This window comes from Lissotriton helveticus, chromosome 1_2, assembly GCF_964261635.1.
Source record: "Lissotriton helveticus chromosome 1_2, aLisHel1.1, whole genome shotgun sequence".
NCBI classification, from domain to species: domain Eukaryota; kingdom Metazoa; phylum Chordata; class Amphibia; order Caudata; family Salamandridae; genus Lissotriton; species Lissotriton helveticus.
The window spans coordinates 96,488,762-96,515,583 of NC_136058.1; the positions used below are offsets into that span (position 1 = coordinate 96,488,762).

Below are 26,822 nucleotides of genomic sequence, written 5' to 3' on the forward strand. Positions count from 1 at the left end.
AAGCAAGGTGTGAGTGAACTGGTCTGTATTTTTCTTTAGCACCCTGAACCTCCTGCAGACTGATACCATGACCAACTGCACCACATCCTTTGATCTACAATAATAAAGGATGCCCTTCATCGCTAGGCCTCTCCCTTTGAGACCTACATGCCACCAGCTCTCCCACTGCACATACAGATGCCCTTTCGGGGATGGCTCCGGGGTAATTAGAGCATAGTTGAACTCCGATGACCTTTGCTTATCCTTTCAGCTAAACCCAGCATGTGATTTTCAAGCATTCACTCTGGATTCGGTGAAAGCTTCAAGCTACCACCTAGATTTGTCATGCTTGATCTTTTATAGAGCTTGCATTTCGACTGCCCGAACCGATGCTAATTACATTCACATTGAGAAGCAGAAAGCAAGTTTTTTGGGATGCTTCCAAGACCACCAGGAAAGCTGAGGTTATGGGGGTCAGACGCCAAGCATGCTTTTTCTCCAGCAATCTGTTCCATCGCTAAAGTCAATAATTTACATGATTCTCTGTGAAACTAAAGCAGCAGAAAGTGAAAAGAAGTGAAAATAAATAAATTGGGCAGAAATTGGACAGAACTTCTGTGGGCTTTAAAACATGGCACACTCCCTGCCTGGCAAAACAGCTTTAGCACCTGGTAAAGAAACTTTAGTCAAAATGTTGTTCCACCCACAGCAAAGAGGTTTTTCCTCCTGTATTCCTTCTCCAGAAATATATTTCAAAGGCTACTGTTAAGACATGTTCGATGCTCCACATAGAACTCATGTCAGGTGCATACAGGTGTCTATTCCGTTGTGTGTGACAACTAAATGCTGGGTGAGACGTCTGTGGAACCAGCCAGTTATGTGGTGCTCGTCAGGTCCTCGTGCTGCTTTTCTCATGTAAGAGTCAAAGAAATTAAAAAAAACTAAAATAAATGCTGATTTGAAGCTTTTCTGCTTACTTTACTATGTCACTTCAGGAAGCTCTGCTTAGTGTAAGTTTTCTGAAATTGCTTATACTGTTTGCAAAATATGTTTAGTGCATCATTCCTGCAAGTGACAGTACTACATTATTGACAGTGCAGATTATCGGTGACAAACAATAGTGTGGCAAATAGGGCCGATATGTTTGAGTATGATATTTAGGATATAATATTTCTGTCAGACAATATTGAGTTCATGAGATTTAGGTACCATGCCTTCCCTGAAGTTGCCCTGCAGGTGTCCCAGATCTCCGCAACGTCAATGGGGGAGGGGTGCAGTGAGCCCACCTTATGTGGCTCAACATTATGGGTGCTTCCTCCCCTAAGAGCGCCGCTCTCCCACCTCCACCACATGAGCTTTATTCTCCTACCTACAGCGGCGTAATGCAGGCCTGTGCCGCCGCTGGGGCATAGGGGTCCTCCAACCCTTCAGGGGGCCCACATTCAGCCCAAGACCAGTGTATATCTGTGCCATTTGGGAGAACCAAGGACCTCATCACATTCTTCAGGGAGGCCCCATCATTTTGTGTTACACTACTGCCCACCAGTGCATCTCTTCATCTTATTACTGCATCACTGCCCTGTAGACATTGCAGTTCTCCTTGTATTGCTCTTCCTTCCAGCCACACGCCACCCCCTCCAAAGATGATAGATACCCTGTAGAAGTCCTCCTCAATTCACTCCCTGCAGACTCCATCCTTGCTCTGATTTAGTCCCTTCTGGACCCTTTCTCATCCAGTTTTTGTTCTGGCTACTCCTTGAATCTGTATCATATTCCCCCGTGGCTCCTCAGCAGGGACGTCTGCCTACAATCTATTTATTTAATTTAATTTAATTTAATTTAAGGAGTTTTCTATAGGGCTAACATGACCCAACCGGGTATAGGAGCCCTGTCAAAATAGCAAAACAAGTTAAATCTAGATAAACATTGGCGGTTAGCAGTAAGTTGTACAAATAGCAAATAAGTTGCAAAAGCAAAAAGAGCAGGCAAGAAACAAAATATATTCAATCAAAACAGGTGACTAAGAGTCCTCTGGATATGAAAATCTTTATAGGCAAGACAGTCCGAATCTCTGTGAGATCAGGACTACTGCTAAAGGTATCTATTCAGTAAAAACATTTTAAATTATTTTTTGAAGGAGTAAGTCAAAGGATTGGATCTTGTTTGAGGAAGAATTGCATTCCATATTCTAGGAGCAAGTCCAGAAAATACGTTTTCTTTTTGTTGAACTTCTGTGGCTTCAACAATGGAGAGTTAGAACTTCTTAGAGAGCGACTCCCACTCTTTAGTTTAAGTTTTTTTCTAGGTAGATGGGAGTGTTGTGATGGTGAGCCTTATGGGGCATGCAAGCTATTTTAAACTGTTTTCTGGCTTCAAACGGGAGCAATTTGAGATATTTCTGGTCTGGTGTAATAATGGTCATGTTTACTGGATCATGTGATGAGCCTAGCAGCTGAGGTTAGGGTTTGGGTAGGCCTGCAAGAGTGGCACTCTTGCAGTCTAGGTGGAAGGTGACTAGGGATTGGACTGTTAACTGAAAGTCATTTGGGGTAAGAAGGGTTTGATTTTCCTTAGACTGCCCAAATGGTAATTAGCTCCTCTGGTAGTTGCATGGAGGTGATCTTGCATATTGAGGTATTTGTCCAATGTAATACCTAAAGGTGTAGTAGAATCAACAAGATGATGGGCGCAGTTGAGCGCAATAAGCTGTTTGAGCCATTCATCTATGGAATTTAATACATTAAATTTAGGCAAAGTTCCCCCTCGATCTGTAGCACTGCCCAACACTAGGAGACAATGGCACAAGGTGACCTCTGAAGCTTTTCAAGAGAAGTTTGTTGAGCCTTCTCTTGATCCTACAGAAGGAGTTGATGTGGCATTAACTAAATATGACCATGCCATTCGTACAGTGGTAGATGTTATTGCCCCTGTGAGGGTGTTTCATCCAGGGCCTGCACATAAACAGGAAGTGTGGTTTTCGGAACATCTACGCTCCTTAAAGCAGGCCACCAGAAAGCTGGAAAAGGTCTGGAGAACATCACACAAAATGGAGGACAGAAAAGATTATTTGTCAGCTCTCAATTTCTATCATAAGGCTATTCGGACTGCTCGCAAGAACCATATTGCGTCCCTCCTTTCTGCCGCAGGCAATGCTCCCAGGGCACTATATCAAATACTTCAATCCTTTGTGAAACCAGCAGCTTGTGAGAGTGTTGAACTTTCCTCACAACATCTATGCGATGAAATATCGCAATTTTTTACAACAAAGATAGATAAAATCTATGATACCATCGTCAACACCAACAGGTTTTCTATGGGAGGAACATCATCCCCATTAGCTGAAGAAGAAATATGTTCAGCCACTGTCAGTGCATTCCCTCCTATTTCGTTAGACGAGGTACAATGCCTAGTGAGTCAAACTAAGAGTGGCAGTCCTTTGGATTCTATTCCAGCTAAAATGATGCCGGTGGTGATTAAGACTATGGACACAGGGATTCAGCATCTGGTGAACTTATCGCTGACTGAAGGACGAGTGCCCATGGCATGGAAAAAGGCATCAGTAAGACCTATTAGGAAGAATACCACAATCCCTTGGACGGATTTGCCTAATCTTAGGCCAATTTCCCTACTTCCATTCATGGGAAAGCTTACTGAAAGACATGTAAACAAACATCTTTCGAGCTATATCGAACAGGCCGGCAGTCTAGATCATTCACAATTCGGCTTTAGGCCGAGGCATAGCACTGAGTCGGCACTACTCTCAGTTACAGATGATCTACACATGTACCAGGACAGGGGTCACGCAGTAGTCCTGGTGCTGTTAGATCTGTCGGCAGCCTTCGACACCATATCCCATAAGATTCTGCTCGAACGACTTGCTAAGATCGGTCTTGTAAGCACAGCACTGGCCTGGCTAAGAAGTTTCCTATCTAACCGGACTCAATCGGTTAGTATGGGTACATTTCATTCGGAGGAAACAGAGATTACCAAGGGGGTGCCACAGGGCTCTTGTTTAAGCCCAACTCTTTTCAACATCTATGTGGCCCCCCTGCCTAAAATCTTGAGAGAGTTCGGTTTCATCCCAGTGTCATACGCGGATGACACCCAGCTCCTGTTTCATTTTAAAACCCTTACTGACGAAGTGAAAACTTCTTTCTGCAGTGGTATGAAAGCGGTAGCAAATTGGATGTCTTCTAATTACCTACAGTGCAACGTAGGTAAAACGGAGGTTTTACTTTTTGGGGAAGCAAAGATTTTATGGACACCGGACTGGTGGCCGCAAGACCTTGGCCCGGTCCCAGACCCCAAATTGGTTGTGAAGAATCTAGGAGTGCGTTTAGATCGGGAACTTTCTTTTAAACAGCATTGCAATATCACGGTGGGCTCTTGCTTTCATGTCATTGGACTGTTGCGAAAGGTCTTTCCATTGTTACCTGACTTCACCAGGAAAACCTTGGTGCAAGCTTTGATACTTAGTCGTTTTGACTATTGTAACGGCCTTTTGCTGTCAGCCAATGATGGAGTGCTAGCCAAACTGCAGGTGATTCAAAACACTGCTGCCAGGCTGGTATTAAACGCTCCGCCCAGAACACCGTCTAAACCTCTCCTGGATAAACTGCATTGGCTCTCAGTCCGCAATAGGGTAAAATTTAAGACCTGTTGTTTAATACATAAGAGCATAAACGGACTAGGGCCACCGCATTGGAGAGATAAATTCATTCCCTACAACCCGGTGCGGTCTCTTAGATCCAGCAACCAACTTCTTCTGAGAGTGCCTGTTGCTAGAAAGGCCAGACAAGGAGGAAAAGCTTTATCTGTAGTTGGTCCTATTCTATGGAATAAGCTTCCCCTTGAACTGAGGCAATGCTCTGAACATCTATGCTTCAGAAAGAAGCTTAAAACCTTCCTTTTTCGGAACTAACATGCTATCCATTTACTCTTGAACATGCTTCTGGTGTTGTGGGCCCAGAGATACTCCGGCAGGAGTGATTCAAGCCCGTTATAAACCCGCAAATAAATAAATAAATAAAGTAGAGAGCTTGTAGGGGGAGATCAGGAGAAACTCCATCTTGAGTGAATTTAGCATAAGGTGATTGCTGGTTAACCATTGTTGGGTTTTCAGTAGGGTGAAGTTAAGAGTTTTGAAATCTTCAGGTGAGGAAATTTTCAAGTATAATTGTGTGTCTTCCTCGTGCATGTGGCATTGTATATTTGAGTGTGTAAGAATTTCGGTAAGTGGTTCCATGAGCAAGATGAATACCATAGGTTAGAGTGTGAATCCTTGAGGTACTCCAATCGAGACCAGAATAATGTCTGATAGGGTTTGATTGACTTTCATTCATTGAGCTCTATCATGTAGGAAGGAGGAAAACCAGCCTAGGACGAGACCTTTTAAACCAATCCTTTTCTCCAAAAGGTTTATCATGTTGTCATGTTTGACTGTATTAAACCCAGAGGAGAGATCACGGAGTACAAGCAGGCAGGGACTGTAATAGTATGAACCTCCCACTCGACCACTCACTGATTCACTATGGCCACTCAGCTCTATAGGGCTAATCCTCATGAACGCAAGAAAAACGTTAATTTCATAAAAAGTGGCCAAATGACAATATAGTGCCCGAACATCACCGTAGCTGCCGAAAAAACCATTGACATGAGACAGCCGCCTGCCTGCATAATGCACATTTGATGTGCCAGAGTTACAATATTAAGGAAAACCAGCAGGATTATGACCAAAAGGATCCCCTACCCTACCTCTGCTATTTTTGAAATACAAGAGAATAAGCGGTCCTGAAGAAGGGGGATAGAATAGGTTTACCACCGAAAGGTGCGTTGGCCTGGTTTTTCAGCGGGCTGCAAAACCGTGGACAACTACGAAGATTTATTCGCCACAAGTTTAGATTTGCAAGCCATCTTGCAGCTACAAATTTATGTATGCTTCTGGTGTGTGTATGAGAGTGGTTGGTATGTTTTGACTGCATGTGAAGTTAGTATGACTGTGAACTTGGTGTGGGGACATTTCTGAAGCACTTTGTAATTTTGTATTTATTCATTGTGTCATTTTTCTTGACTTGTTGATCGATTAGAGGTAATATAATGCCTCTGTAATTTCTTATGAAATTATGATGGTTTGATTATTGTAATGCTTTTGTATTATTAAAACAAAAGGGAAAAAAGACATAAAAGAAACAAAAAATTAAATTTCTACTATGAGAAAATAAAAGTATACACTTTTTATGAAATTAACTTTTTTTCTTGGATTCATGAGTGATAGTCCTATAGAGCCCAGAGTGGCCATAGTGAATCAGTGGGTGGTCGAGTGGGAGGTTCATACTATTACAGTTTTTGTCTCCCCATTCTCTCCCAGACCACACAAACATTTTTAGCAAGGGGTACCTTTGTTTTTGTTAGTATAAGCAGGCAAGATTCATTCTGATTAAGTAGTCTAAAGGCGTCATCCACTATGTGTCAGTACCGTTTCAGTGCTATGAACTGTTCTGAAGCCAGATTGGCAATGGTCGAGAAGCTTGAACTGTTCGATGTAGCTGCAGAGTCATAAGTGTACACATTTCTTTAGAAGTTTAACTAGTGTTATAGTGTTACTAATAGGACAGAGATTGTTGAGGTCAGACAAGTCAGCATTTGGCTTTTTTGAGATTGGGGTAACCTGCCCTATTTTATCTTTTGGCAATCAGGAATCATGCCCTGCAATAGAGAAGCACTGACAATCTTAGACCAAAGTGGGAGTATGGAAGATCTAAGCTTTTTGATGAGTTTGGTGGGTAGAGGATCTTTTACGTGGTTAGAGGGTTTAATCTGTATTATTGTCTTGAGTATCTCAGCTTCATTAGGGAGTTTGAAGTTAATGCAGCATTGTTTTTTGTCGTGAAATCAGAGACAGGGGACCACATCTTACGAGGCATAGAGCGGAGACCTGATTTGTCCTGACTTAGCAGGTGTTGCGAGCAAAATGTAGATCAGATTCAATCTTCATAATTTTTTCAATGAAATAAGTGGAGAAACCATTACCACATGGGAGTTTCACATTATCTTTAAGGTGGAAGTTAGATCTGCCACTAGCTTGCTCTTTGATGATTTAAAAAAGCTTTTGGGTCTGTTTTTGGTTTTGTCTACTTGTGTCCTGGAGTAGTTTGCTTTGGAATTACGTATGAGCTTGTTATAGTAACTTCTTATGGATCTCAGGTGCTGAAGGTGTGTTGCGGAAGGAGAGATGCTCCATGTTCTCGTATCAAGCCTTAATTTCCACCTTACCTTGTTAAGGTCACAGCTGAACCAGATTCTAGAGAGTCTACTGTTTAGAGTGTATTCTTTTAAGCTGCTTCAGAGCAATTGTATCAAGAATATCTGACATGGATTGTATGTAGTGGTTGGTGAGGTCATTCACATTTGTCATGCTTGAGGGTGGAGGAAGGAGGTTGTTGCTAATGGAAGTTAGATCGATTATGTTTATTTTTCTAAAGTCTCTGGACCATTGATTTGTTTTGAGTGGTAGGCCTTTTCTACGTAGTACATTATCCAAGATGAAGAAGGAAATTTGGTAATGATCTGACCTGTCACAGGGTGATATGGATTCTAGTTGTATGGCATTTTCCTTGGCGATGATTAGATCAAGGGTGGAGCCTCTATTATGGTTTGGGCCATTGCAAGACTGGGTAAGGTTGAGGTCAGCAAGGAAGGATTTGAAGGTGTTCAATAAGGGGTCATTTGGATCATTCCAGTGAATACTGAAACTATGAAGAAAGAGCTGGTTAGGAGGTTGGTCCATATTAGATGAGATGGGCTCCATTATTTTCTCAATGAAAGGTAGGTTATTACCAGGGGGTGGTAAATTGTGTCAGCCTTCACAAACATAGAATATGCAGCAAGGAATGAGAGGCGATCAAGATTGGTATTTGGCATGTGTCCGTCCCATTTCCAAATGGTGCTAAGCTAAACTTCTAATACTTAATAGGTGTCATGTTCACCATCCACCAAATGTTCTCTTACCAACATTAATATGACAGACACCTGAACACTTCCAGGTATATCACTAAGAAAATATTTTACTTTGCTTCATTTGCTGCTCTTCTAATTGTATAAATCTTTGGAAATTGTGATATGTTTATGGTACGGCCAACTAGGTGCTCCAAGGACAAAAGTGCCTGGTTCTCTACTTCTTAATGTTACTTAATCACATAATACATTCAAAACGACTGTTCTAGGGCCCTGTCTGTCAATTTATTTGTGTGTGCACCAAGGCCTCCTGCCCCAAAATGAATGCTCAGACAGACTGAAGCTTGAGCAATAGTTATGAAGATTGTCAGAGCTAAAGGGTTTTGTAATGCATTCCATCTGGGTACAGCCTGAAATGCACAGCATATGATTCAAGACAGCTAACTGTGTCTCCTTGCCTTATTGCTTAAGAATAAGCAAAAGCATAATTGTATTGGTCTTTGGCAGCCTATTATTACCTGGTAGTTCTTATGGTATAAGATATGTTTCATCCTAACTTTATCTTAGGCACCACAACATAATAAACTGTACCACAGTGAAATAATAGTCATTATTGTTCTTGATGATTGGCACTTGTACAGCGCACAAGGAGCCATTATTATGCCCATGCAGTGCATTTGACTTTCAAAACGTTTCGCAGTCAGGGTTTGGTGGGTATATTGCTCTAATTAGTTGCCTTTTTTTTGGGTGGGTGAGGCCCTGGGGTCCGAATCACATTACAAAAGCAGTTCCTCAAACGGTACAAATGGCCATTGCCCTGCAAATGTATACATGTGATACACAGTAGCGGCTGCTACTTAACGGGGTGCCGGGGGGGGGGATGAGAAATAAAAATAAATCTTACCTGCATGCCGGCTGCTGCCTCTCGATCGTCTTCGGTCGACTCCTGGAAGCAGGATGCACACAGGCTCCCCTGGCCAATCACAAAGCTGCTATCACCAGCATGACAGCAGCCTCATGATTGGTCTGAGTGCTGTGGGTCGGCACTCAGCCATGGACTGGGAAACTGTACTTGTTCTCCACCCAGGCTGTGCAATGCAGCCGGGTGGAGAACATGCTAAGTGACCTTGACTGTTTGGCCAGCCCAAGAAGAGTGGCCAAACTGTCATGGGCACTTTGGGAGAGTGCCCTGCCCACCACTCCTCCCCCTGCTCTGGCATGCCCAGCCCCACCCACTCCTAAGCTAGTACGAAAAATAAAATGATAATAACATTGCATTATTATCATTAATTTTTTTCCTTTTTAAACTGCTCACAGAGAAGTGGGGCGAAGTTGTCGCTTGTGATACAGGTATCTACTTTTATAGCTCTCACAGAGGCAAGGACTTATACTTGCTTTTTTCCATCCATGTTTGAGGTGCTATTTCACATGGCAAAGCCAGTTGTACAACTCACCTTCTAGGTTAGTTTCCCAGGACAAGATGTGCTCTGGGACAAGTTCTCATCTGTGGTTACAACTTGCACTTACATTAAGAACCGTGACATTTAAGGCATCAATAAAAAGATTGAACTATAATCCTGTAATCACTAACTTGAGAAGTTACTTGCTGCAGTGAGCATTGTTGGAACCTGTTTTAGCCAACAGAAGACATATTTGCCTGGAGCCATATAATCGGTTTGGCATCACAATTTCTATTGAGGAAGCGTGACAAAGTGTCCCACTTCTTTTTGGGGCAGTCAGTGCTGTTTGTGGCTGAAAAAATCAATCTCTGAGTTTTCTGTTTCATACAAAATGCAAAGTACCAAGAGGTAGCCTGAAAAAGATTTTATTGAACGTCCATTGACAGCAGAGGAAGGATGCTGGTTTGTACATTTTGGTTTACAGTATTTTAAAAACAAATACTGAGTAAAAGGGCCTAGGAGTGTATATATAGCTGCTGGGATGAGTGAGTGAGTGAATGCCCCTATGCAGCAGCGCAACGTGAATTTCTGTAGTGTTTTTTGGCTGAAGGCTTTGTGGTCAGAGGGCTTGTAGAAGTCTGTTTTCAGTTTATTTCTCAAACCGTGTTGCTTGTGAGGGAGAGTTTTAATAAAAATGCAAAATATTATAGTTATTTGTCAGCCAATATTTAAGCCATTATATTCTGGTACGATACCCTTGCTTGCATTATAGCTCATGGCACCGTTCCTGGGTTACGCACTAGCCGAGCGAGCAAGGACTGGTGAAGTGACCGGTGTATTAATCACCAATGGTTCTGTTGGAGTGTTGGAGGACATGAGGGCAGAGGAAGTGATATTGTGAGCCGGGGAGTCTCCTACAGAAAGTTTTGCTGTAGTTCAGGTGCTTGAAGGTTTGGGAGAATGAACGAGTTATCAGTAGTTTTATGACGTTCAATATCCCTGAAGATGAGGAGGGCAGGGATATGTAGAGTTCCCAAGGTGGGAAGTGAGGGGGGTGCTAATCTATAAAAGCCTCTAGATTAACTTTCTCCCTAATGTTGTTTGTGCAGTACATCAATGCATTGCTAATTTATATCCAGTAGCGCAATCTGAATTTCTGAAGTGATTGTTGGCTCTGTGGATAGAGGGTTTATAGAAGTCTTTTTTTGTATTAATTTATTTTACTACATTGTTGCACTGATGATATTTGGGTCATTTGTATATCATTTTTTGTAAACTGCAAACTATCTGTACTTGGATTTCTGTACTGATACATTTTATCATTAGAAGTGGAGATGTCCTATTAAAAGCAATTTTTCAAGGAAATGCGCCTTTTTATTTGGAAAGTGAGAAATGCAGTTAAAACTTTAACTATATCACAAAACATATAGGCAATCACTGCTCCTAAACGTTGCCAGCAACCTCTGATGTCCAGAGACCTTGCACTGCTTTTCAAGCCAGTTATTTTAAAGCTACAGCCTGTGGCGATGCCCATGGAAGCAATTTTCCTCTTTCATTTTTATAGGCCTTTAAAAAATTCCAACATGTTCAGTCGGTTTTTAGTCACCCATGAGCGCCTCCCTACTGGGCAAAACCACTTTACTGTTTTTTAATGAGCCATAACGTAAAGCGTGCGAATCCCCAGGATATAAACAGCACGCGCACAGGACGTCGCAACACTTTCATTCAGAACGATTAACACAAACAGTACACAACTGTAGGGTCGGGCCACGGTTACCTCCAATTTGTGTCAGGAAGAAAAAATTGTGAGAATGCCTAGTGCAGAAGGTTGAGTATAGTTTTTTTTAGACATTTTGATTTACAATATTTTTTTTAAAAAGAATACCGAGTAAAAGGACCTAGGAGTATAGCTGCTGGGATGAGTGAGTGAGCGAATGCCCCTCTGCAGTAGCGCAAAGTGAATTTCTGTAGTGGTTTTTGGCTGAGGGCTAGTGGTCGGAAGACTTGTTGAAGTCCGTTTTCAGTTTCTTTCGCAAACCATGTTGCTTGTGAGGGAGAGTTTTAATAAAAATGCTAAATATTATAGTTTTTGCTAAATATGCAGAATTAATGTACAGGTTTTAATGAAAAATAAATTGCATTTAATTGCAAAAATCGGCAGTAGCCAAATATATTTATTCACCAGGCCTACAAAGTTGAGGTTGCATTGCTTGACCCAAAGCTGACATAACTAAAGAATTGTGATATAAAGTAAAATGTTTATTTTATTGATCTTTTCATTAATATGTTTTTCATAACGAATATTAGTTGCATGAATGTTTTAATATATTTCCGCAAATGTTTCTACTTACTCAAAGAACACTGCTAACACATGATTTGAAATGTGTAATTTGAATGGGTAAAGAAGAAATTCACATATGTAGAGTAAGCATTTAAGTAGATATTGATCTTTTTAACTGACTTGTTTTTCTTTCCAATGAATAGTTGAACAACATGTTTATTTTTCATTACATAGATGTTTCAACTTTTACATAGATCATTGTTATTGAAATTTTAGAAATGAAGTTTATAGATAGGAAAGAAGACCTGAATGGGAGAATGGCTTACACTGAAACTTAGAGTTGTTATAATGCAGTTTGCAAATTTAACTTTGCTGTCTGTGGACTATTGTATTTCTGTGAGCGAATGTGAAGTGACGCTGTTCCCTGGAGAGCATCTAAAGCTGATTGGCTGACTGAAAACAGGAAGGAGGAACATGTTGTGAAGCTTTATGAAATATGTAGTCTTATATTAGTGTGTGTTCATAGTGTAGGTTTCAGATTTGCCCTTCAGGAGATTGCTGCTTTTGCCCAGACCTTGCTATCCTAGTCCATGCTGCTCGGAGACTCTACTGAGTTTCTTGAACATCTCTTTATGAGAAGTTCTGCTTTATTGACATTTTTGATTTATTGAGCTGACATTGATGCGGAAGCTTAATGCTTTTTCTCATTCTCTCGCACTAGAATTCTTTGTGGATTTTGATTGATGCCCTTTTCCCTGATTCTTAGAATAGGGATACTAGAATGCACTTAATGCATTTTATTAATATTATTGACTACTATTGATTATTGATTTCTGTTCATATTTGATAATTGAGATTAATATGATTTAACTTGTGATCTTAATAGAGATGATTTACTAAGAGATATAATTAATAACACCCTTTAACACATACCAAACTCTCTTTATTGACAAAAAATAGATTAGTGGTTGAGATTATAATTACGTGATGCAGAGCTCCTGATCTTCGTTAAAACAATGCCAAATATCCATACGACCCAAGAAAGGTAATCAGGACGAGAACTACCCGGGTTTGATGGTAAACCAAGAACTCTTAAATAAAAAGCTTGCTCCTGCTCCAACACTTGGTTTGGTGTGAAGTTCATAGGGAATTCTAACACCAGCAACTGCAAAGCCTCAGCCATTGTTAAAGGTGTAGCATGTTCTGTGGATGTGCCAAAGATAGTTAACAAGGGCAGAAGTATTAAAGCAAGATAATAGCATGCTCATGCACAAAACAGTATTAAATGGAAATGGCATTTAACATGGGTTTAAGCACAGTTTGGACCTTATTTAGAGTTGGTGGACAGAATACTCCTTTACTAATAAGGTGGATGTTCCATCCACCATATTACAAATGCATTATAGCCCCTGGCACTTGTAATGTGGCAGACAGGGCATCTGCAACATTTTGACGGAGTATCTCATCCACCAAGCTCTTTGTCTTGTCACATAAGAGATCTCGAAATTGTGGTTAATCCGTGATTGCCCAGCATTATACAAATTAAGCAGAAAGGGGAAATTATAGCCCTGGTCTTCATACTGCCTGGCATCCCCGACCCTTTTTTTGAATGGCTCCTTGTTCAGTTGTTGGGCTGACGAGCTTTTGGATGCACCTGTAATCTGGGTGTGGTACAGTAACCTGAGAGAACTCTAAGCAGCATTGTCAGAATGCGCAGTTTTCACTTGATACTCTCTGCTCAAGATGGACAACAATCCTGCAAAATGTTTCTAGAGCAACACATCACTGGCAGCACCAACAATGGTGAATGCTAAAGACTTTCATTAAAGTGAGTGTTATCATGCACTACATTTACCACAATGCAACAGGGCTAATTGTGTGCGTGTATGCCTGGCAAAGCCCGTCACACGTGTTGTTTTATGTGACAGAAAGTTGTATATTATTTTACCGTCATGTGGGTGCTACTACGATGCTTTTGGAACCTTGGTGCTTCTTCAGTGTATGAACATAGCTGGAGCGCTTATTGAAAGTTGCTAATTCAGTATATTTCTTTCTTTTGCATACCAGTATAAATGTGTTAGATTTATGCAATGTGACTCCATCACTTAGATAGATTTCCATAATATTTGTGAGCAGGGAAACCTACTGAAACCTTAACGGGGTGCTTCTCAGAGCCTTTCTTATTTCAGTGCCAACCAGTTGGCAAAGTATAAATCACTATGAAATTGTAATTTATTCATCGGAAATGTCAGATTGAAAGACATCCCCATTTCCAAAGCCTCAAAACATTTCACTGGCCTACAGAATTAAAATAGAGACAGGAACATTCTGAAAATGATATGAATAAGGCTTTTCCGGGAGCAGCCAGTTGTCAGTGGTGGTCACAGCCAGCTATTAAATGCGACCACCGATGCAATTTTTAATTGAAAAATATATATTTCTTATCATCTTTCAACTCTTGGGATATCACCAATGGAATGGCCTGGCAGTGCCAATCAATCACCATTGTCTCCTGGAAGACATGTTACCAATCAGTCAAGAGACACATCTATCTGGCAGCTTTAAAAACACAGTTGTAAAATACACACATAATAAAGTTCTAATCCTGTCCACCAACCGTGATTAAATTGAAGAAAAACACAATGTCTAATGTTGCATTGAGGAAGGCATCCTAGCCGCTTTTGGGAACTTGACTATGATTCAGTGAGCAGCGAGACAGTCTGTCCTGGTTTGGAGAATCAATTTCTTCTTCAGAAAAGTTGTTTTAACTTGTCGTTAGAATGCTGATTTTGTTACTGGATTTTTTTTTGCATTTTTTCAAACATAAATCGACACAAATGTCAGAACCAAACCAAACTGCAAATCACCTACAAACAAAGTACATTTTATATCAAAGCGCATCCATGACGGTTAAAACACACCAAGTGTAAAGAAACATGAGCTCTCAAACAAAACAAGCCAATTATTCCAAAAATAAAACCGCAGACAATTTTCTGCAACCAGCAATGGCCTTTGTTTTAGGTGTCCATGAAAACACGTGTCAGACAGCAAGAACGAGGGAGGCGTTTAAGGGAAACAGTAGTTTACTGAAATCAGACTGAGTCGATGCCAAAAATAATTCTCCAACACAGTGTAAGGTGACATATTTGTCTCTTTTAAAGAAACTCCTAAAGGTATTCTGCTAAGACATCTAGATAACAGAGAAAACCCTGTTTATTCAACTTCACATATATTTCTATTGACAGAAAATAATATTTCTCCATAGCTTAGTGCCAGCCACCCTTCTTATAAGCTCTGCAGGAAAACAGCTATCAGTTACAATTTATTTTCAGCCAAATTTAGCAAGGTAAAATTTCAGGGCGTATTGAGAAAGGTCTCAGGATTTATGAAAAACAAAGGCCAGCACCCCTGCTGTGTTCAGAGGCACACTGCAAGTACGTTTTCTACTAGACTTAAGATCCAGACAGGAAATGAAGACAGCCAAAAAAGCAGGCCCGCAGCGCACTGAGAGACGAAAATATGTATGCATAAGAAAAAAGACTTTTTTGAATCTCCAATGTATCATTTGAAGCTACCAGTATGCCTGTGCTCCCGCGCTCTTGACTGTGAGTAACATGACCTTGGAAGTTTTGTTTCCCCGGCCCTAACCGGGTGAACTTTGTGCCCTTCCGTTCTGGATACTAATACTATCACCAACATCTGGCGCTTAATTCAGGTTTACCACCCTCCCCATTGTTTCTAGATGCAGGAGGTGTGAAGGACAGCATCTTCTACCTACAAAGAGGCAAGCTGTTGAGTTGTTCGTGTCATGGCAGGATATATGACGTTAAAACGCATGTTTTTACAACGCATACCGTTACAACGGGACTTTTACAACGCCAATACTATTACCACGCATGTATTTACAACGCATTTTTTTACAACGCAGGTACCTTTACAACGCATACCATTACAACGTAAGTATTGGTAAGTATATATATTTTTTTTAATTGTATATTATTTAAAATTAATATAATGTAATGTAATTGTATTTAATTTAATTTAATTTAATTTAATTTCATTTAATTAATTTAATTTAAATTTAATTTTATTTTATTTTTACCCTGTACCCCTTTACCCAAAAACCCAAAACTGACCCTGAACCCTAAAAATACCCCTTTACCCAAAAACCCAAAACTGACCCTGAACCCTAAAAATACCCCTTTACCCAAAAACCCAAAACTGACCCTAAACCCTAAAAATACCCCTTTACCCAAAAACTGAAAACTGACCCTAAACCCTAAAAATACCCCTTTACCCAAAAACTGAAAACTGACCCTGAACCCTAAAAATACCCCTTTACCCAAAAACTGAAAACTGACCCTGAACCCTAAAAATACCCCTTTACCCAAAAACTGAAAACTGACCCTGAACCCTAAAAATACCCCTTTACCCAAAAACCCAAAACTGACCCTGAACCCTAAAAATACCCCTTTACCCAAAAACCCAAAACTGACCCTGAACCCTAAAAATACCCCTTTACCCAAAAACTGAAAACTGACCCTGAACCCTAAAAATACCCCTTTACCCAAAAACTGAAAACTGACCCTGAACCCTAAAAATACCCCTTTACCCAAAAACTGAAAACTGACCCTGAACCCTAAAAATACCCCTTTACCCAAAAACCCAAAACTGACCCTGAACCCTAAAAATACCCCATTACCCAAAAACCCAAAACTGACCCTGAACCCTAAAAATATCCCTTTACCCAAAAACCTAAAACTGACCCTGAACCCTAAAAATACCCCTTTACCCAAAAACCCAAAACTGACCCTAAACCCTAAAAATACCCCTTTAAAAAAAACCTAACATATAACATTTTAAATATAATTATATACTTACCAATACTTACGTTGTAATGGTATGCGTTGTAAAAGTACCTGCGTTGTAAAAACATGCGTTGTAAATAAATGCGTTGTAATGGTATTTGCGTTGTAAAAGTTCCGTTGTAATGGTAGTGCGTTGTAAAAAATGCGTTGTAATGTGTGTTTACCGTCATGGCAATGTAGTAAAGATGCTTTCCCTTTCAGAGAGTGCCTTCAATAAATTGACCTTAGTCTAGAACCAATAGTTATTTGATTTTATTCAGCTTTCCGCACTGCATTTCCTACTCAATGTAGTGACCTGGGAAGGATACACGCGGCAGGTTTAGACAGCCTTGCCAGGATTTGAACTTATGAACAATAGCATCTTTTATCTGTCACCATTGAGCTACCTTCCCAATAACAATGCCTTCACTTCAAGACAGTCGTTTTGAAAAATTGACCTCAGCACAAGTAACAACTGGTAGAAGCTCATTCCTGTTATTACATGAATTATGTCCCAGGCAGGCATTACTATTGCTTTATCAGATGCTCTATCCTCTCTTCCTACCTATTTTCATTTACTTTGTTTTAACTCTTACTTACCTACAGGCCTACTAGTAAATATTCAAAACCTTCAAAGTATTGTTTTTTGGTTCAACAGTTCACAGTACAAATTTGCAACTTTCTGGACTCACCCCCCTTTCCCCTGGGTCCAAGATTACTAAAACCAAAAGGAAAAAAAGACAAATATTTACATATGGTTACAGGCTCTATACCAATTACATTTTCAAGAAGCATAGTCAAATATCCCCTTTTATACATCCTTAAACGTCAACCGAAATCAGCCAATGTAGCTCAAAAACAAAAAAAAAGGTTAAGCTTTCTAATGTGACACTAAGAAATCCTATTGACTAGTGGACAATTGGACGATATGCCGCCAAAAATGTAAGTTTCTCTTTTCTCTTGGTCACCTGTTGACTTCACTGCATATAGAATATGCCAACAGTGCCCTCAGAGTTTGTTGGTCTGCATTCAAACCTCTCCTGTGGAGGATGCTGCCACCTGGATGTTTGCTAAAGGACTAACCTTGATTTTATTTTCCTTGACTCTGCCGCATAACTAATATGGTGCCTTTCAGAGACCAAACAAATCCATAGATTAATGATCCCTGGCCATTTGCCCAAGGGTTTTTGTGGGATAATTTTCATGTGCAATAAACTTTCTATTTATTATGAGTGAGATGTTCACTGTGACCACACATTAAAGTTCTATTGTATGTACATATCTCTCCATGCACCTTTAAAATATTCATCACTGTTTAGACATTTAACAAAGAGTGGAAGCAGAAAATACAACTACCAGTGGTAAAAAATTTGTAAAGCAAAATTGTCTCTGATTTGACTCTAGTTTCACAGGTTAAGACCAATCCATTTTTATCAACTCTTTATTTCATAACAAACACATATTGCCTGTACATTGACATAAGGAACATAAACCGGGCTGAATTGGGGATATAGATAGTCCGTGCACCAAGCATATAAAAGTAAGAGAGGGAAGGAGGATGGATGCAAAATAGGACGTTAGAGATTAGATAATGAAAACTATGTACCAATAGACTTACCAACAGTACGAGATGAGGTGGAGAATGGGAAAAAGCAAAAACAATAAAACAGTCAAAATTTGAAACAATAAAACCATACATGGGTGAAGGCAGTCTCTTAGGCTTGATACTGAAGAATGTCTGTCCCAGTAGCACCATACAGCAAACCCAAAGCATGTCTAAACAAAGTGGCAGTGATCAAGAACTGCCCTGATATGGTGGGAGAGACAGCATTGATCATTCAGTTAGGTGTGAATCTCCTTCCTGCTACTTTGATTTAAGGAATGTGAAAAATAATTCTGCATTCATATTTTTCCTTAAGAATTATTTTCATTGTTAACACCTTCATATGGTTATTATTGGATTATTGCAAAGCAGTCAATTCAGGCCCGCCTATGGCATCAATTCAAAGACTTAAGGGTATCCTAAACTCGACAGCTTGACTTTAGAGGAAAGTGAAGGAATTGAATCATAGTAGGCTGGCACTGACAGCCCTGCACTGCCTAGCAGTAGCTCCTTCTCTTGGAGCATATAATTTAGAAGGCTATCTATCTGGCTTTGTATCGAGCACAGCTGTTGGTTCAGCTGAGTAAATTTGCTGTAGACCATTATAATTGGTTGCTTCACTTAGAAAACATTGTGACTGAAATTTACTATATTTTTGTATTTGGGTCACATCACTTTTGTGGTGCAACCTAACAAAAGCATTTTGGGCATTTACTCAGCCACGAAAAGCCATTTCACGTGGCTTTGCAAGGCTCAGTAAATACAAAGTACCACAATGCAGCGCATAGCGCCAGTTAACGGAGAAACCAAAATAATTCCTATTGTTGTAAATATGGAATATTTCTGCTCTATCCCTTTTACGCAATGCAGTTCAGCAACTAAATTTGGTGCGTTGCGCGTAATAACAGTAAATGTGCTTCTGTACCTCTTACTCTCAGGTATGATTAGGAAAAAGAGCTTTCGCCTCACAGATGGCTCAACTCTGAAATAATTTGCCTGCAGACCCAGGGAAAACAACCAGACTATTGGAAATTGGGAAGAGTATTAATCCAGTTGTATCCACACTAATATCTTGTCACTTGTCATATTCTGATTCAACCTCAACAACACGTGGTGTCCCAGTGCTATGCTACACTACTAAATCCCAGTAACATAAACTTACACCCTCAGGTCCTTATGCTGACCCTTGTGAGCAAAATAATTCAGTTCAAGACCCCTTAATTCACAGGTAATGTTTTTCACTTGTAATTGGTCATCTTGTCTAGATTCAGCCCTTATACTCCAAGCCTTAGGTGTACAAACCTTATTGTTCCACAGTTCCTCTAAGCCTAGAGTGGCAGCTGATCCCTTGTAGAAATTGGAGATCAACTGTTCATCTTCCTTCCTGCCTCCATCCAAGTGACATCCAAGCACCCGGCCAATCCTGTGACTCGCCAAAGCCTTTCTCTTTCCCTCAGAGCATCAAGGAACAGTATGGCTGGCCATGCACCCCAAGTAAGTGTCCTGAAGTCACTCTGGATGTTACGAATGATGGAAACATAAACTTCGGAAAATACCAATTTTATTAATTTGCCTTAATTTTTGTAAATTTCCTTTTCAATCAATACAAGGTAATATCAATCCACAATAAAATGTAAAGTGTCAAAGTTAAATACGTCTTAGCTAAGAAATAAGATATATGTTTTTATAGTTATTAAACTCATTAAACATTCTAAAACGTATTTCATGAGTTTTGTTGCTGATGCAGGACCACCTCTTTAGATGCATAACACTCTAAGCATGTCTTCGGTAAGCAAGGTGTAATAATAATAATAATAATAATAATAATAATAATAATAATAATAATAATAATAATAATAATAATAATAGATTATTGCTTTCACAGGAATTAAATCAGTCACAGGAATTTCTCTTGCTAGATGGCTGATATTTGCCTTGGTCCTTGCATTGATAATCAACATAGTCTGCATGTGAAGCAGGGTCACCAGAACAATGGACAAGGTCATTAAGAGTCAGATCAATAAATGTTTATAACCTTTTAGTATCAGCAGTGTGGAGTTCAATCACAAATATACAGTTTTTGAGACTCTACTCCTGCGCTCTGATAGATCTTCTGTGACTTTTTAGAGATGCTTTCGGTAGAGTAACATGCTTCAACAATGCTGGTGGAATGAGGTAAGTAGTAAGATCTCGCAATACATATTCCCAGGAGAAAGAGTTCACTTTTATCCTTTTTCTCAGCCTTACTCCAGCATAATATTCAGTTTATCCTTTTCCTCCATCTTACTCTGTGCATAAAAGCACAACATCTATTTTATTTCAAGCAACATCTATATTATTTTATTTCAAGCAACTCGAATGAATCATGCTGTCAAGATGTGGCCTTAATTTAAAATGAAATGCTCACACTGCTTGTAAAAACAAGGGCAACATTTAAATGAGACAGGCATATTCACATGGTGCCACAGAATCCCTTGGATAATAAAGCTACACAACATCCACGTGTCTGCCACGAGCACTTATGGTGTGAGGGCCCGGGCCAACGCCTTTATAGAGCTCCATCCTGGACTCTCTTGGAGTTAGAAGTTCTGGTCTTCTTAGGCTTTTGGAGGAGAAGATGTGGTTGAAACCTTGGGGCATGGGCGCAAGTTTGTGTTTGCCATCTAATTTCCCCTTTAAGGTTCAGCCCTAGAAATGCTTCAAAGTGATGGAGAACATTACTTAGGAGCTATAAAAGTTTTAAAGTTATTCCCGCACGGTTGTGGTTCGATGTGGTAAAAGGCATCCTCTCAAAAGTAACTCCACTGGAAGAAAACTCCACAATTTCAGGGCACACGGCACCTCGCCTCTGCCATGCCAGCGGGTTGAGACTGTTTTCTTTAACAAACTCTGTCCTGACTTTATTCCATTCAATTCCTGCTCAATCGAATGTGGTTTCTGGCATCCTGGGGAACGTCAAGGACTCCTCTGAGCAGATGATGGAAAGTGGCAATATATGTATTGGCAGTGTTATGAAGTTAGCAGTTAAAAAAGCCCATCAGTATTTAAGGAACAGTTCACTGCGGTTGGAAAATATTGTGCCTGCACTTGATTTCATTCTGGTAGGACTGCGGTGGCAAATCCCGATTATAGACCTTCAGGTTGCCAATCAATACAAGAAGCAAGATTGTGGCCACCCAAGTTGGTTATCTTATTTACCCAATACAATTTTCTTATTTTCCTGAAGGTCCATCACTTATAATGGTCGAACATCTTAGCAAGTTTTTTTCTTTGTTGGGGTTTGCGGGAACAAATGAATCTCAGAACTGGAGGCTTGAGACAAGAGTCAGAATATTACGCCTGATGTACAAAGTCCTGTTGCGAAACAGTGACAGTAGCAGGTGTTTTTCAATAGTTGAAAGGCCTTTTCGACTCACAAAGGGGTTCTTTTGCTCATTTTGGATTGTAATTGAGGAAGGTTGTAAAACTGAAATGCCCTCCTAATTTCAGTTTGCAAATCAATGATTTGCAACTGAAATTGTGGTCACACCATTGGTCAGATACCAACTACTAATTTGGAGTAGTTTCTAATTTCCGAACGTGCAGCTGTCTATGAGGACCGCGTCTCCAGGGGATCAACCATTGGCCCAGTGTACCATTGCATGCTTCCCCTGATGTCTTCCTAAGTGAGAAACGTATTTTTTAAAAAACAGTATCTGCCCCTTTAACGCAGGCATCAGGGGAGGCTCCTCCATTAGGGAGGAGAAGCGCCCCCCCACTGCTTTCTCGCAGTGCGATAAGCAGAAACATAAAATGGTATTTTAAATACCTTTTTATGTTTCTGCTTCTCGCACTGCAAGAAAGCAGAACTGTATGCCTGTTTGGGGCGGGCAGGTGGGCGGGTCAGGGAGGAGTGGCTTGCCCAATGCTGTGGGCCCTGACTGTTTGGTCGACCCTCTGGGGCCGACCAAACCAGTCATGCGCACTCTGGATTTTCTCCACGTAGGCTGCAAGCAGCCTGCATAGAGAGAATGGCCTCCCCATAGGTGCCCAGATGGGTGCAGTCCTCACCAATCACAACGCTGCCATTGCAGAATTATAATTGACTTAGGGAAGGGGAGGGAGGCTGCCTTCTTCCTATTCGAGCCAGAGGCAGGAGAGCAGGAAAGCAGCAGGAAAACGCGGGACCCGGCCAGGAGCGGAGTCGGCGCGGGACCCAGTAAGATATGGTGCCACCCACAACTTTGATCCCTACACATGGATAGATTGCATATACGTTGCTTATCAGCTATGTTAGTAGGCAAAAGACCCACATCTGGACAGTTCTCCAGTCCTGATAACAACACTTGGACAACGTTCTCCTCAACACATTCAAGACAGAGGCAATTATATTCCCAAAATATGGATATAGAAAACTGAGAAATCTGCTTGTAAATGTAGCCATTCTCCAATGTGGAAGCCCCAGAAAAAATGTAATAATATATTTTATATAGGGTTTCAAGCCCCACTTCTGCAGTTTTTCCGAGCTACAAACAGCAGGAGCTGTTATTGCCCAAGGTGAGGGAGTACTCAGCTTGGAGAGAAGGCTGAATCGGTATTGGGACAGGAAGAAACAGAATGCTGAGTTTGCATTTTTGTCCCCTATGCCTCAATTACAATATGGGTTCCTTCTCGGTTGCACAATGTTCACTCAGTAAATACTAATTTAATGGGACTGAGTATTTACCATGTGCCTTATGTGCACCCGACTCTCGAGCTTGGGACCGCGGGATGGGGGAGAATGTGTAAATTGAATGTATGCGCAAACCCACCTTTTCTCCACTTGTGAGTACAGCTTTCACCAGATTTTACCTGGTGAAAATGGAGCGGGCATAGTACCCGTATGCACGTGTTTTTTTTAATGTTTTTAACTTTTTTAATGTTTTAATTGTCTAGTGTGCTTTTTTCTCTAGAATGTTTTATGGACAAGTGTCTAAATAAACTTGTTTCTGAACCTGAACCCGTGTGCACAGTCAGTTTGTATTGTATTGTATTGTAATTGCATTTATATAGCGATTACTACCCCTGATGAGGCGTCAAAGTGCTTTTTCGGCGAGTAGCACGCTACTCCAGGACCCATAGAGGATTAGTGTTGAATTAATATAGTGAAACATGCAAGTAAATTTTAAGTGGTGGATAGGTTAGTCAGTTATTTGGATTCGGAAGGATAGCAGAAGGATTGAAGAGAAAAAAGATTTGTATTTTATATAGCGCTTGTTACCCCTGATGGGGTGTTGAAGCATGCTAATCTGGAAACCCATAAAGGATTAGTGGTGAATTGGTATGGTGAAATATGAAAGTAATTTGAGTGGTGAATATTAGTTCGTTATTTGGAGTGAGAAGGATAGTGGAGGGATAGAAGAGGAAGAAAAGTTTTGCATTCATATAGCACCAGTTACCCCTGATGGGTGTTGAAGCGCTTTTTCGGCGAGTAGCATGTTACTCGGGGACCCATAAATGATTAGTGTTGAAAATTGTACTCAGTTTGTAACCCGTTAGTGTTTGTGCCTAAACACAATGTGCGCCTAGAATGTATTTAGGGCCTGCATCTTTCAAATATATTAATAGAGTGGATAGGAAACAGCTCACTTACTGTGGATTTTTTTTTTTTTAACAACTGGATGACCGACATTTTAAAGATCACGTTCGTTCAGAACCGTGAAAACTGCTGGAATGATGTGCTGAAAAGTGAAATGTCTGGGTGAGCCCTGGAAACACAGATAGCCCATATGTTTCGAGCACATAAATCTTTCTTGAGAGTGCGTGTGACAGGTGAGAATGGCCATGCACGTTTTAATGAACACAAACATTGTTGGCGTTATTTGAGAAAGATGTGTAACTTTATAGCACAGGAAAAAGGAAGCTCGAATAAAGTTCTCTGGACGCCTGGTGTTGGCTGCTGCTGTAATAAGCATCCATTCTATCTGCCTCACGTTTCATGCAGGCATGCCTGCAAGGCTGACAACTCTTTTCGGGCTCAATTCTCTGGCAGTGGGCTTACAAGGAAGAAAACGCTGCAAAACTTAGGCCACACCACTGTGGAGGTGTGCGTGACTTTATAGCAGCTTTCTGCGGAAAACCTTTAAATATAAAATCATGACAACGTTGAAAATGTCAATTATGACCATTCATGCTTCATGACAAATTTCTGCAAAGTAGAATTTTGTTTTAAGAACCAGAGCACTCCATGCTTTCTCAATAATCTTCTTTCTTGTAAATTGGTGGTGTGCGTGTAGGGTGTCACCTGATCGTAGGTGCACATTTCTTATGTTCAATAGCACTATTCCTGACTTAGGATAGTGTCCCCTTTAAGGACCGCTCGTTGACCCTGATGGGTGACAAATGTAATCCTTAAATTCCCTATTGTTTATCACAATGAGTAAAACATTTAGGATCCATTAAGTGCCAATTCTTATTCCATGTCTTTATGTCCATACATTTCCATATGTATACAACCAAAAGTGATTTCCAAATTTACCCATGTGAATAGTGCAAATCCCTACATCATCATAACCATGTTTTGTATGTGAACCAATGAACAATGAACAGCGGGCAGGCAGTGGGTGCCTGCCCGGTGTTTTGTTATGAAAAGAGGGATGGAATTACTAGACCAGCCTCTGCAGTGCTTATTTTTCCACATCGGACGAGTAGGAGAACGAACAATCATTTGCAATGCGATAGGCCTCGAATTTACGAGAGTTTAAGCTATTGTCATTTGCAAAGGCAATAGCTCAAACTCTTGTAAATGCGAGACCCATTTCTCTTCAAAGAAGTGGCCGCCATTGTCCGGGGCTGCTTGAAAGTGAAAGCGCGCATGGTGAGGAAAGGACATTGTGCCTGCAGAAGGAGAAACTCATTAAAGAAAATAGTGCTTACAGACTAAATCAATCAATCAATCAATCAATCAATCAGAGTACTTGTAAAGCATGCTACTTACCCGTGAGGGTCTCAAGGCGCTGAGGGGGAGGGGGTGCTGCTACTGTTCGAAGAGCCAGGTCTTGAGGAGTCTTCTGAAGGTGAGTACGTCTTGGGTCTGCCGTATGTGGGTAGGGAGGGTGTTCCAGGTCTTGGCGGCGAGGTAGAAGAAGGATCTGCCACCGGAGGTCGTACGTTGGATGCGGGGGACAGCGGCGAGGGCGAGACTGGTGTAGCGGAGCTGGCGGGTGGGGGTGTGGAAGCTGAGTCTGCTGTTCAAGTAGGCTGATCCGGCGTTGTGAAGTGCTTTGTGTGCGTGGGTGAGGAGCTTGAAGGTGATCCTCTTGTCGACGGAGAGCCAGAGTAGGTCTCTCTGGTGGGGGGTGATGTGGCTGCGGTGGGGGCGTTGACGATCAGTCGGGCGGAGGCGTTTTGGATGTGTTGTAGTCGTCGTAGGTGTTTGGCTGGGATTCCTGCGTAGAGTGCGTTGCCGTAGTCCAGTCTGCTACTGACGAGGGCCTGTGTCACCGTTATTCTTGTTTCAGTCGGGATCCACTTGTAGATAAGACATACCGTGTTGCAACAGAAGTAAAAGGGCCAGTCGCCATGGGAGGTTACAAATGCAGACAAGGCTGTAGCAAGGAGGGACCAACAAGCCTAATAACAACTCAGAAGCCAGCGTTTATGGAGGACAATGACACAAGCTAATAAAAAATATGGGCAGAGAGTGGGCGGGGCTTCAAAGCCATACTCCACTACTGCATGCCTTGCAGCATCGCATGGGCTGCCCAGGCTCGACCTAAAAATGCATACAGGGGAAAGAAGGAGGAAGAGAGAAATGGAAAAAACATAAAAATAGATAACGGGTACCTGCAAGAGTGAGATAAAGGAGTAAGGAGTGTCAGTGGTGTATTAAAGAGGTATGAGGTGAAATCAAAACTACGTAGCTTTAGTATTCGGCACACCGGCATTCAATCTCACCAGCAGCGTGCTTACGAGTAAAACTTTGGGCGCCAGAACCTGTTCTTTTACAAATTAAGTACTGACTGTGTTGTCTGGCCACACTCACTCTCCCAACAACCCTCACTCGCAGGTTCCAATCCTGAATTGAAATACGAGGCCCAAAAACTGTTGCTGTAAATTTGCGACCCACATTTTGACCATTTTAAATATGCACCCACATTTCACAGGACGAGGACCTTTGTTTATATTCACATGCACTCTATAGTTGATCATGACTTTACACATGACCGCACACACATCTAGGCACTGCACATGCCAAGGTATGTCATGATGTGGTATTCCACACTCCCACTGGCCAACACAAACAAACACACCTCATTTATGACTAAGCATGCAATCAGATGTAACTTTCGTAATCAAAGTAAACTGTAGCTTTAACTACAAAGAAAAAAAAGCCATCGATAAATAAAACTGTACTTGTTCATGAAGATTATAAATACATTTTCGTATTGACATCAAAATGCAACACAACAAAGTATATTCAATATATCATCATGGCTTCCTGCAAAATGTTGCACTTCAACCTATAAGCGGCAAGGGGCTGAGTGTTTTTCTACATACTAGAACATTATTACTGACACTAAATAATATAGTGTTGCTAAAATAGTCTTATAATCTATAACCCCAGAAACTACAGGTTAGGAATATTGAGAAATTCTGCTTCCTACCTGTTCAATACCCTCTATTGCTTTACGATTGGAAACTCGTGTAAACAATGAGAAATATTAACGATGCGGTAGAAGTTTTAAAAAGTAACAATTAAGGGCAGATATTAGTATTCTATAGTTTTCTATAAACGAGGC

The 26,822-nt window shown here is 40.9% G+C and overlaps 1 protein-coding gene across 1 annotated transcript in view; it reads right to left on the reverse strand.

Moving 5' to 3' along the window:
• Positions 1-26,822, reverse strand: part of ROR1 (receptor tyrosine kinase like orphan receptor 1) — a 715,144-nt gene that overhangs the window by 575,283 nt on the left and 113,039 nt on the right. The window lies entirely within an intron of this gene.